General features: G+C 41.9%; 1 long non-coding RNA gene across 6 annotated transcripts in view; it reads right to left on the bottom strand.

Annotated features, from left to right (window-relative positions):
- Window positions 1-2032: 2032 nt before the first annotated feature.
- The window catches only part of LOC102151716, a 37390-nt gene continuing 25688 nt past the window's right edge, over window positions 2033-13734 (bottom strand). For 4 of the 6 annotated variants that reach the window (XR_005363419.1, XR_005363417.1, XR_005363420.1 and 1 more), the window contains one exon: window positions 2033-2509. This is a non-coding gene — a long non-coding RNA (uncharacterized LOC102151716). Of the gene's footprint in view, window positions 2510-9870; window positions 11584-13734 lie in introns of those variants that run through there. The other 2 variants (XR_005363422.1, XR_005363426.1) reach the window with 2 other exon arrangements.

Raw genomic sequence — 13734 nt, 5'->3', positions numbered from 1 at the left:
GAATGTGCTTAAAGTTTCCAGTGTAAATACTTGAAAAAGAGAAAAGCAAGAAAGGTGACCCTGAAGATTTGTCATTTCAAATTTCAAGGATCACACTGCACATGGCTCTGTGCCCAGACCTAGCAGCAGCTCCTGGCTTGAGGGAGATGTTGGATGTCTCTGAGCTCCTCTGGACAGATTTATAGTAATTTCTTGATGTACCCAAGCAGAGTGCCTGTCCCAAATCATTCCAGAAATCATATAAGAGAACAAATAGGGGAAATGGCGTTTATACCAACTCACCCTTGAGTAAATCACTTTATTATTTTTCTCAAGTATCATATGATGGGTGAGAAAATTGTTGAAAGCCTGTTTTTCCTTTCATCATTAGTCTTAGCCCATTAACTGAATGATAAACAAGAATTTAATTAAAAGCCATTGTCAGATTTAAAACTCATGACACACACCAGAAATAAGCTCAGTAGTTGAAAGGATCACAGTATAGAGTAGCAGGGGGAATTCTAAGAAAGGTATTAAAGTGGAAATTCATTCGCTCCAGTGGAGAAACCCCAAATACTTGATTTTAACCTGTCAAGGATCCTCCATTTGCTTTTTATCTAGTGATAGACTCAGAGGTTCTTGAGTATTTGAAGCAATCCATCACCCATTGTCCTACTTCTCTCTCTGGGCATTTAGCAAAGAAAGTCTGGAGCTAAAATATGAACATATAATTTGTGTGTGATATAAATAAAAACCAAAATGGCTTTTCTAAGCTTTGGTATATGACTGTCACCAGTATCACCGCTCAGATTCCTTCAGGATTTTTTTTTAATTCAATAGAAAATACACCTGTTTCCAAGGTTTAATCACAAAAAAGTAATACCACATTCCCATTGGAGGAAAGAGGGAGGTACAGTGGAGAAATAACAAGGACTTGCCCAGTGGCCTGGGAGGCACTTGTCAGACTTGCCACAGTGCAGAAAGAGGACAAAACTGCAAGGTGATTCTTCCTCCTAGGCTGGTGGGAAGAGCAATGGACATGGACGAGTCGCAGGAAAGGGCCTAGGGAAAGTGGAAATGGAGTTGGTTATGAAAGCCCGTCTGAGAGTCTGTGCCTGCCAAATACACGATGGTGACCACCACCTTCACCATAGCAGAAGGCGCCTAAAGAGCCCAGACACAGCCCTAAGCCCTTCCTGTCGCACGGCCTCTACCAGTGGGAGATTGCTGTAAGAGCTAGAACCCCACAGACCGGTTCAGCTTTGTTTGTCTGGTTGCATCTGCTGTTACTGTTGTTGCTTCTCCTTTCTGGTCTCCTCCATGGGAAATGGTGAAATGCCTGCCTCAGATCAGCAACCCTCATTACCCAAAGAATGATGCTCGAAGCCATTGTATACCTAGGATGGTGGTTATAAGTCACTGGGACACAGAAAAGCATATCGATATGTGGGAGAATGTCAGGGACAACATTCTAGGGATAATATGAAGAACATTTTACTTTTTTTTTTAAAGTAAACCATCAACGAATTTCATTGTGTTATGGGAAATTTCTTGCCACACCCCTTCGCAGGCGTGACTCTTGATATCTCCATGAGTCACTGCCTTAGAAATTGGGAAGCAGCTTCAGGTCCAGCATTAGATACTTCAGCCCTCATCGTGCAAAGCTGATGATATTGGCGGGAGTCAGCCTGACTTGCAGACCACAGCGTAGCAGTGCTGGTCTGCTCCCTCTGACCTGTTACCCAGAGGCGAATGTTGAAAGCCTGCTGCAGAGAGATGCTGGAGGACTTAAGGGGCAGTTCTGTGGACCAATGGCTCCTTGTGACAAGCTTCAAATGCTCCTGGGTTTGTAATAAAGAGAAGCCAAGACCTGCAAACTTCTCTCACCCTGTATGACCTTCCTTGACCTTCTCTCTCTCTCTGTCTCACACACACACACACACACCACCTACTCATAAACTGCATCCCCACAGCCCCATGCCCCCACATTCTACTGCTCAACTTTGGGCATACAGAAGTCTCGAGGGAAAGCCAAAGAAACAACAAAGAGAAGTTTGAAATCAGTGAATGGCTTTATTGCTCAGTGTTTAACCTCAGCATCTCCCAGGCAGGCAACTCTCATTCCCCATTTGCTTTTTACCCTGAGGAATCTGAAGTTTAATGAGGTTCGCACAAGAAAAACTCATAAAACCACAGCTGCCCACTGAGTCCTTCATGCTGGGGTGGGGGCAGGGCAGGGAGCTTAATTGCAGCCATCTCCAGAGAGCCTGCAAAGGGGGAGCCTTAAGGAAACTAAACGTAGCTTCCCAAATTATCTCTGCTTCCTTTCAATGGTTTCCAATGGTCTCCTCGGTTTCCTCTGCGAGGGAGTAGAGAAGCTTCCTGAATAATTCAGTAGTTAATGTGATGCAGCTCATCATCAAACTTGACCAGAGTCAGTTCTGGGATCACAACATTTCAGGCAGTGTTGGCAAAGCGAGGCCAGCTTCACTTGAACCAAGACTTGATGGGTTGTCCCAGAGGAGGACCCCTAGAAGGTGAGGAGGAATATTAATTAGAAATTCAAGAAGAAGGCATTTCCCTTCCCAAGGGACCATACTGAGCTATAGCCCTTAAAGACACACTGAAAAAATCTGTGTCAACATTTCCCTGGGCACAGAGGCATGGCCTCAGGGAGACACTGAGCCTCCTCCCATGAGGGGCATTGATGCCTTACAATGACACTGTGTTTGGGGCATGATCAGCTTTGTCATGGTTGATTTCATGATTTAGATTGATATGAAGTAAAATCAGAGATGGTAACTACAGCAGGGCACTTGGCTGGTTGAACCAAGGGTTCAGATGTAGACAGTTCCCCAGCTCAGGAAGCTATTTGAATACATTTAGCACTTGTTTGGTAGTTGAGGGCTATATTGCTTTGTTCTTGGGGGAAAGGGTGGGATTAGGGTGGGGAGAGAGAGAATTGAGGAGTAGAAAGGAAAAGGAAGCCCAGGGGAAGGCTTGATACCTCTCTCTGTTCAGAATCTTTGACTTTCCAACATAATACAAACCTGGCAGGCCAAGGGATATTTGAGATTATCAGAGCTATGTTTTTGCAGAGAGAAAAGAAAGTGCAGAAAGCAGGGAGAGTCAGGGTGGGCCCTTCAGTGCAGTTGGGGAGCTGGAGGAAGGAGGGGCAGCGAGGTGGGGAGGTGGGAAGGCCCAGGAGGCCCAGGAGGCCTAGGAAGGCCAGCCTTCACTACACACAGGGTGGAGACATACTTCCCCCACTCCCTCCCAGGAGTCATTTCCTGCCCTCTGAAAATCCATTTTCAAGAAAACATTCATTTTCATAATGCTGACAAGGTACATTGGGGACACAACTAAAAAAGAAAATTTAATTTCTATGACTAATCTTTGATAGTAATTGTGATATGAATATTTATTGAAAATAAAATTTATTTATTTATTTATTTATTTATTTTATGATAGTCACAGAGAGAGAGAGAGAGAGAGAGAGAGGCAGAGACACAGACAGAGGGAGAAGCAGGCTCCATGCACTGGGAACCTGACGTGGGATTCGATCCCGGGTCTCCAGGATCGCGCCCTGGGCCAAAGGCAGGCGCTAAACCGCTGCGCCACCCAGGGATCCCGAAAATAAAATTTAAAAGAAATACTGGCAAGCTATTAAATGTGAATTCCTCAAGTGGCTTCTTTTAGGAGATCCAGACAGGCCTCCATGACCAGCAGCGACACCCACCCCCTTGCTGAGGTGGGTATGCAAGCTTATCTGTGGTAAGCTTGGCTGGCCTTCTCCCCCCTGTGATCCACTGAACTGTCCCATCAGCTGACACTGGTGCCCACATGCCACCACAGTATAGTCCCCAACAAACATCAATCTCATTTTTCTTCTTATTTTTCCAAGAATTTTTATAACTGGCTTTAGGAATGAGGGGCACGTCAGAGGCAATAACACTTTACCCCACTGTAGATAACTCACTCTTGGCATAAACTGGTTTGAATATGATCCCTAACCATCCCCCACCCATCCTCACCCCACCCCACTATCCCCCAACCCCGCTTCTTTTTTTCCAGATCATCTTCGCTTTTCACCTTCCCTTCTCTGCCACCTGTCACTTCTCCCCTTACTCAAGCCTAAGTCCACGAAATATTCTTGTATTTGGTCACTACCTGTTTGAGATGATACCTTGGCAAAGAGACTATCAGGACCAGATGTGTTAACTTCACAACTCCAGAGCCAAGGCATGTGGTTTCCTGTGTCTGGAATAATGAAGTGTCGGTGTCATTGTGAGTAAAGTCAAAAAAGTGTTTTGGGCAGGAGGACCACATTCTTCATTTGACAAATCTGGTATCCAAGCAAAAGACATGACCCTGGGAGATTCCAGGAACCGCAAGATGATAGTCATGTCTAATGGATGCCCCAGTCACGGGACCCCTGTGCTCTGTCTTCCTGATTTGAGAAAAACATTAGGGAGAAAATACAAGAATGTATCATTTTTGAATACTAATAAGCGCTTGTCCTTGGTCAAGTACAGAAAGCAGAACTTAGCATAACACTGACCTCCGGATTTTTAGCTACCAAAACCTTTAAGGAGCCTCACAGATCAAAGAGACAAGCCGGAACCCTCTGCCAAAGTGGCGCTAATAGGGAAAGAGCAGAAGGGACAGAAGATCTGCTGAAGAAGAGCAAATAGACAATATATTATTGCAACCATCATGGTGGAGAGACAAGGAAGATAGTAAGAAGAAGAGGAGAAAACGTGGCTGGCTGGCAAAAGAGACTGAGGCCAAGGACGTTTACATGGGAATCGGGGGCAAAGGAGAGGCAGCAGCTGAGAGAGGATCGGCAGGATTGTTGAGAGGAAAACAGGAAAAACCAGCCAGGGGCCCAGGTTCCAGCTCAGCTGTCCTCCAGTCCATCCTCCCCCTGGGTGTCTGCCCCCCGGGACCGCTTAGCTTCCCGATGGGTGATGGGTGCGCTCGCTCCCCTGCCTGCAGAGCCCGTCCCCTCTGCCAGCTGCAGGACTCCTACACAGCCTCCTAGGACCACCCGCTCTTCCTCCGATTGGCAATCCCTTAGCATGCAGCCGTCAAAGAAGAGTTTAAATATATTTTTTTAAATATCAGTGAGGGTGACAAAACATGAGAGACACCTAACTCTGGGAAACGAACAAGGGGTGGTGGAAAGGGAGGTGGGTGGGGGGTTGAGGTGACTGGGTGATGGGCACTGAGGGGGACACTTGACGGCATGAGCACTGGGTGTTACGCTATATGTTGGCAAACTGAACTCCAATAAAAATTTTTTTTTAAATAAAAGTAAAAAAAAAAATTAAAAAAAGAGTTTAAATAGTTCTTTCTACCAAGAACATGCACCGTGGGATGTCGTTACCGTTTTGCACTGATTATTTGGCTACACCTCTTTTGCGTAACAGATTATAAACTCTTTAGGATGAGAACTGTGTCCAACTGATCTTTATATTCCCAATACCCAGTGCGGTTTCTAACACACAATAGGTCTCAAGAAATATTTATGGAACAGGTAAGAACGTTAAGCGGAATATTAGAAATCATAGGCCTCCAGAGACTAGTCCTGCCATTTTTAACAGGTTTTTGATATATAATCCACATACAGTACAACTCATGCATTTACAGGGTGCAATTCAATGCTTTTTAATGTATTCACGGGATGGTGCACCCATCACTGCAATCTGATTTAAAACATTTTCATCTTGCATTAAAAATCCCGTTAACAATCAATCCCCATTCCCCGCCTCCCCTTGCTCATCTCCTTCTCCTCCTGCCCCCATCCAAAGTAACCACTAATCTACTTGCCATCTCTATATACTTGCCTATTTGGGAAATTTCATGTAATTGGCATTGTATAATATGTAGCCTTTTGTGGCTGGCTTCCTTCACTTATCGTGTTTTCAGGATCCATCCATGTTATAACATGTATTACTACTTTATTGTTTTTTATGTCCAAATAATATTCCATTCCATTGTATGGACATACCACATTTGGATTATCTGTTCACAGCCAGTGACGGACAAGCTGGAACACCATATCAGAAAGAAAGGTGATCGTACCTTTCTGGCCACCTGTCTGATTGTGTAGAAAGATCTATGTAGGCTCACGGGTCAGTCAAAAGTCAGACCCCACACCAGTTATTTATGCAGAATAAATTTATCCAGAACTGCTACCTAGATAGAAGGTTTTTACCTGGGCATCTGAAAGAACACTCAAAGAATTCTATGGTAGCACAGACACGGCCACTGCAGAAAGCAGCCCACTGCACCCCAGTGCCTTGCTGGCTGGGCTGATGGGTCTCCCTTCTCTAGCACCACTGTCTCCCTGTAATGTCCCCTACTGAACAGCCTAACAGAGAGCCTTCTGGCAAAGCAGGAATGTGCTCCAGTATCACTAAATATGATGCAGAAAGGTGGATTAGAACTGAGAAATAATAGCTTAATAGCTTGATCAGCTCATTATAGTGGTGGTTAGGGAGTGCACACGTTTAACTTTTGCTAAAACAGAAAGTTAATTGGGGTATTTCTCTTAGCCTATAATTGTTAGTTTATGCCTTTTTCTTTCCCCTTCAGCATCTCTTCCCAGCGGTGACTCGGAGCAACTATTCTGTAAAGTTTGCCAGGTAAACCCTTCAGAGACTGTTTCCATCCAGTCTTGATGCAAACAATTCCAAGAGCTGCCAAAGGGAAGCCGTGAAGCCTTGAGTTATGAATAAGCTATTATTTATTTTTTTTTAGGAATGTCTAACCAAGAGAGATATAAGCACTCTCCTCCAAACTGAAGTGTCCTTTTCCCCCCTACTACATCATAACTCTTTAGTAAAACAACCATAATGAGCATTTAACTTCTGTACTCAATAATGAAAGAGAGCTATTTAACTGCTGACGACCCTTAGAAAGGAGCAATGTGTGAATAGGTAAACTGCAGGTAGCTCTTCCATGGAGCCTGCCCTCATCCAGTAGGAGATCCCAGGTCTTCACTGGAAGTTTCTTGAACCCAAATCCCTGAGTCCAGGCTTTTGTGCATATAGGTTCTTCATCGTGCTCTCCCAAAGGTTTCTGGATTTTTTTCCCTAGCTCACCTCTGCCTCTCTCCACAATCAAAGCCAGACAGTGAAAATCAATGTATCTTTTATGTCAGGACTCATCTTTTTGCTTACATCTAAACTCTGAAAAACATAGTCCTCCTGCTGTTTTGCTTCATTTCACACACTTTTTTTAAACCTCTGTCTCCTGCATGCTTTTGGTAGGCTCACATGTTTCCCATCACATTCCTCCCTAGCTTACACTGGATGAACAGCCTAGCCTTTCTACATGCTTTCCTTCCATAAGTTATTACACACTGAGCTAGAAATACCATCATTTGCATCGGCTACATCAGGGGCTGATACTGTGTGGAGCCAAAAATCCAAAAAGAAAAGATACTCTGGAGAGCTTTTTATCACTGAGAGGGAAGCCCTGACCCAATGAAGCCTGGATTCCTCTAGAAGAGTAATATGAATGCAGGATGCTGTTTGCATAAGACATTTTCTAAAATAATCAAGATGAATTGTGAGAGTTTTGTTTTTTTATGATGCAAAGCCAATTTCAGCAAGAAAATAAGTGGTGTCGTCACATGGAGGCATACAATATGCGTGTCATTGCTGAATAGTGTTTATGCTTCTAGGGTCTGATTTGAATGATTATGGAACAGGGGAAGGAATGTTCCCCAAAGGGATGCTGGGAAGAACAAAACAATTTGTTCCCTGCACTTCTCAAATAAGCAAGAGTTTTGTGTGTGTGTGTGTATGTGTGTGTGTGTTTGTTTTTTGCTTTTTAAAGCTGAGACTCAATGCTGGTACCAATTGGAATATAATATAATATATATAAGTGGTTCTGAAAAACAATTTGGAACTAAGTATCAAGAGACTTAAAAATCTCAGCATATTTTGTCACAGTAGTTCGAATTTCATGAATCTATTCTAGGAAACAATCAGCAATGTTATTAAAGATGCATGTGAAAGAATATTCATGAAAACGTCACTTTTAATGGTAAAAAAAATATAAGTAACCTAACTACTAACTACAGAAAAGGTCAATCAACTATGACACATTTATGTGACCAAATAGTATTTGGTACTTAAAACTCATGTTACTGAGGAAAATTTAGTAACATAAAAAGGTACTAGTGATGAAATACTGTATTTTAAAAGCAGCCAATGACAGAACTGTATATGTAATTTGAAGTTGATATTGCAGAAATGAATATAATATATATAATATATGTATACGTGTGTGTGTGTGTGTGTCCCAAATGTTAGCTGGGTAACAAGTGAATTTAACTCTCTAGTTAGGCCCTGCTAATAATTTTCAAATTATTTTTTAAAAGAGAAAAAGTGTAGTTTAGAAATGTATTGAATTATTTGATAATAGAAAATGATACCAGTATATTTATTGTATTCTTTGAAAACTACAATCTTAGTATATCTTTCCTTACCCATAAAGCCACTGACTGGTGAACTCCAGTATCTTGCTCATCTCTCCTGTTTGTGAGGCTAATGGGTCAGCTAATGGGTCACCCTGAGATAAAGCCTGGGGGGTCAGCAGTGCAGGTGGCCCAGGGGGAGCCAGCTGTAAACTGGGCGGTCCTGAGCTACAGCTCAGAAGTGTTTGAAAACTATGGGAAAGGACTGACTTAATGTTTGAGAATTTAAGGATGAAATTATGTGTAATAATACATGTTCCTTTTGAAGAAAATTACCAAAATAACAAAAGCTGATATGTTTTCTCTTAAGCCTTGCAGAGTAAATTGGCAGCTAGGAGATATTACCAGCTCCCTTTTTTCTTTCTTTCCAGCAAACCGAGCTGATGGAGTAGATGAGAAGGAGGAATTATTTTCTAAGAAATGCTTAAATATATTAGTAACTAAGGTGTGGGGTGCTCTATTTTTTCCAGAGTTTTTCCAGATGTGTCATTTCATTTGATCAGCAAAACAGTCCATTGAGGCAGTCAAAACACATATCAAATTGTGGAAAATAAGCACAGAGGGATGATGACATTTGCCCAAAGAATCCAAAGATTATCTCTGATGACCTTGAACCCACAGTTGCCCAAGTCTTCGGCGCAGTTCCTGAGTCAATAGAAACCTACTATCATATTCTGAACCCACTCCCCAGAATAGACTAAATTAATGACCTAATATGCCTGAGGTGAGTGTCCAAAGAGCTGCAGTCTTCTCTCCTGATTCACACCATGTGCCAGAGCAGCAAGCTCTCATCTGGGCTGTGGATCCCAACTGGACCCTGGACCCTACTTTGCTAAGACTCTTACAGCCTGCCTACCTTAGACTGGCTCCATTCCCTGAAGATTGAACTGGACCTCATTTGGCTTGGAGTCCTCATGGCTCTGACCCCTTCTTACCTCTCTCTCTCTCTCTCTCTCTCTCTCTCACACACACACACACACACACACACACACACACACATGCACACACACATCATCACCACCACTGCCTCCACTATTCAGACTCTGGGTTGTTTGGAAGTTGAGTCATGACTGCTGTCACAAGGTTACAAATGTATTGAATTGCCAGAGCTATGACACAATCAGAATATGGCTCCAGGTTCTTTTTTTTTTTTTTTTTTTTTAAGATTTTATTTATTTATTCATGAGAGACACAGAGAGAGAGGCAGAAACACAGGCCGAGGGAGAAGCAGGCTCCATGCAGGGAGCCCGACGTGGGACTCGATCCCGGGTCTCCAGGATCACGTCCTGGGCCGAAGGTGGCACTAAACCGCTGAGCCACCCAGGGTTTCCGTCTCCAGGTTCTTTCACTCCTCCTTTGTCTTCTTCTCTCCTTCCTCCTTTCTCTCCCACCACCCCCCCATCCCTTCCTTCCATTTGGTTATGTTGTCCTCAGACCTCAGGTGCTGGGGACCTGAGTTGATTAAACTGTTCCACTCACTGCACAGTGTCATCATCTGTCTGCGTGAGGTCTCCTCATTGTCTCATGAGGTGATTGATTCATTCTTATTCCCACAGCCACTCCCTTTGTCCTCTCCCACAAGGCAATGTGTTTAATGCAGACCTTTTGCTTATAAGTGATGTAACAGGATGTAAATTGTTGATCTGTACGCATCTATTTTTGACATAAACAGTTTTGACATAAACACTACTTTTTTCATGCAATATGTTTTTATGATTTGCTCATGCAGCTAGGTGCTCATCAAATCCCATACTTCTAGCTGCACCCATGAGTGTAGACTTATGACATTTATCCATCCTCTCTCACATGTACCACTGGCCAAGAAAAGCAAATGTGGGTGGAACCTGCTCTGACTTTACTCATTGCTGAACTCCATTATTCTGCTTGCCTGTACTGTCGTGATGCATGAGCGCTCTTCTAGAAAAAGTGCATGCTGAACTATGCTAAGGTTCAGTCCTCAAACGACCACCAGACTCTCAATTTCTTCTGTCTCCTAATCCCTACTAAGACAGGTTTAGTTCTGGTTGTAGCTCCACATGACGCATTGGACTCTTTTTTGCTCAGGTGAGTTTATAACAGGGGTCAGCAAACTTCTTCTGTTCAGGCCAGAGAATAAGTAGTTCAGGCTTTGAGAGTCATATAGTTGCTGTTATAACTATTCAACTCAGTCATTTTGGTGGGAAAGCAGCCAGAGACAACATATAAACAGATGGATGTGGCTGTGTGTTTCAATAAAACTTTGTTTACAAAAAGAGAGAGTGGGGTGACTCAACCATAAATTGGATTTGGCCCCGGGTCAGCTTTGGCCATGAGCCGTCATTAGCTGACCCTGTTTTATGGCCCCTGGTCTCATGAAGGAGAGACAAAAGTGATTAATTCCGGGAATGCTGGTTGTCTTACTGCCATCTCACTTGTCTCAGTCTCTTAGATTGCCTACTGGTAAAAAGCTGAGGTTATAAAACTCCCATCTACCTCCTCAAACACTGACATGTCCGTGGCTGACAGTAGACAGTCAATAAAAGCTGCCCGAATGAAAAAAAAAATAATACATGCAAACATTTAAGTTTGATCATAAAGGTCACTAGAAACTAATCCTCTCCCCCCGCCCCCCAAAAAAATCAAGATGATTTCAAGTTTATCCTATGAAGGAAACAGTTTCCTGAAGGCTCAGAGACAGCCCACTCCTTGGTGAGGCAGCCTCCTGTGCCAAGCCACCAAGGATCAGCTCCTGAAATGAATTTCTCAAAGGGTAGAGTACAATGTGTTCTTTTTAAATTGCAATATTTTAATTAAGCCACTTTAATCCCCTTGTGGGCACAATATATTAAAGAAGAAAGGGAGGAGAAGGGAAAAGAAGATTGGGTTGGGGGGGAGGGAAGAGAAAGTCTAAATTTAAACCAAAAAGATGTCTTTGCAATGAATTTTCATACCCAGTGTATTCCTTCAATAAATATTTATTTTAATTAACATTTTAAAAATTGGAAATGTATTTCATTCACATGGCCAGACATTTCAAGTGAAGGTAAAATAATGCAAGAGAAGCCTTCCTTTCATCTGAGACCCTCTGTAAAACCCTATGTATTCTTCCAGAAGCATTCACAGAGTTGACAAGCCTATAAAAAAAATCCTTAATAATAAATAAAATATTTTTAAAAGGTGGGGAGACACCTGGGTGGCTCAGTCGGTTAAGTGTCTGCCTTTGGCTCAGGTCATGATCCTGGGGTCTTGGGATCGAGCCCCGTGTCAGGCTCCCTGCTCAGCAGAGAGTCTGCTTCCCCCTCTCCATGCCTTTCCCCTATCCCTCTCTCTTTTTCTCTCAAAAAGAAGGTTCCTTAATAGATGCGTATAGTTCAGGATCTTGCTTATTTCAGTTCATTCCACATCTTGGAAATGAAAAATGACCATTTTACTATTTTCCATTTATCCTCTTAGGAAGTTCTTTATAGATGCAATGTTAATGCCAGGGATCCTTGGGATTACCTTGGGCCCACCTAGAGGTAATCTCTGGGTCTCCCCAACTCAAAGTCCTTAATTTAATCACCTCTATGAAGTGTCTTTGTCTTGGGAGATAATATATTTGCAATATCTGGAGGCAAGGACATGAACATCATTGGGGGGCTATTCTTCTGCCTGCCATACCTAGTTACTCAAGAATACCTAACTCCTTGAATGGTGTTGGGTTGTTCGGTAAGAAAAAGCTATTTTTCTTTCTTTCATTCTTTCCTTCTTTCTTTCTTTCGAGTTGGTGGAAATTTGTTTCAGTCTATAAACTACAAGCGAATTGTCATTATCTATGTATTTATTTATTTTTATCATTATTTATTTTGTTGCTCAAACTGTTCCAAATTTGGCCATGGGTTGTTCCTTCAGGTGAGCTCCTGTATATTTTTTACATATCCCTATCTCTTTTCAAGCACATCTTTTTTTTTTTTTTTCTGGTACCACAAATTGTTCCAAGCTCATTTGCATTTTCTATGCTCAAGTCTTGTAATCTACCATTATTCCCATGTAACACTGTTTTCTTTAACCGGGGACACCAAAATCTGGAAACTAAATGCACTCATTGTTATTGGGGTCTTCTCAACATAGAGAATTAGGATGAAACCACACATATATATTTATACCTATATCTTTCTATCTGTACTTATTTATATTTAAAAAATCATGAGTCCCTAGCAATACTTCTGATTCCAACCCAAAATAACCACAAGGCTTATTCCAGTATTTCTGCATTCCTTATTTGTAACTTCTTTCTCCAACAGCGAGAAATCCTACTCTCATTATCTACACTTATTCAGTCCTCGTATAAACATAAAGTAGCTACAGAATTGCTAACATATCCCCATGAGAAACAGATTTACTAACTAGAGTAAAGTAATTGTGAGCAGCTCCTTTTGTCTTTAGCTTTATCAAATCCAGCCAGCATCACTGTTTTCCGAAGTTGTGCAGATGGATTTTTTTCTTTCCCTTCCTCTTCAATGTTTTTCATTTTAAAACAGGTTTATTTGTTATGGCTTGTATTCCAACTTTGACTTCTCCTACATCTTGTTTTTATTTATTTGCTTATATTTTGAGGTGTGCATAACATATCCTGATTAGAAGATCCAAGCCTGTACAAAAAAGGCATACTCAAGGACGTGTCACTTGTTGCTGTCCATTACCACGTTACCAATATCCCTTCTTTCCACCACTTTCCCACCCACCATCTTAAGAGAATGGATCTCATTTATCTTTTTCTAATTCATTTGCACAACTAAGGAGATCTTGGGTGTTCTTTATATCCTTACTTTCTTATACAAAGTAGCATAGTATGGCTACTCTTTTACTCTTTGCTTTTTTCTCTTAACAGCATATCCTGTGAATCAGTTCTTACGCATCTTCTTCATTCTTTTAGACAGCTTTATAGTACTCCATTTTGTAGATCTGTCATAGCTTATTCAATCACTATTCTATGGAGAGGCCATTAGGTTGTACTCCCCCCCCCCTTTTTTTAACAATTATAAACCTTGCTATAATAAATAAACTTGTACATAAGCATTTTTTGCATCATTAAGGTATATCTTCAGAAATAGGATTGCTGAACCAAAAGTCAACAGATATGTTGTTAGGTATTGCCAAATTTCTCTCCCAAAGGGTTAATTTTGTTTAATATTCTGTATGACAAAATGGAAAGCATGCACAAAGAGCATTTTTGCTGCATGCCAAGTATAATGGCTGCCTTGTAGAAAAGCCTTTGTGCAAATATTTAAATTGTGAGCTAAACT

This window comes from Canis lupus, chromosome 8, assembly GCF_011100685.1.
Source record: "Canis lupus familiaris isolate Mischka breed German Shepherd chromosome 8, alternate assembly UU_Cfam_GSD_1.0, whole genome shotgun sequence".
Lineage (NCBI taxonomy): Eukaryota > Metazoa > Chordata > Mammalia > Carnivora > Canidae > Canis > Canis lupus.
This window is presented reverse-complemented; position numbering and strand designations above follow the sequence as displayed.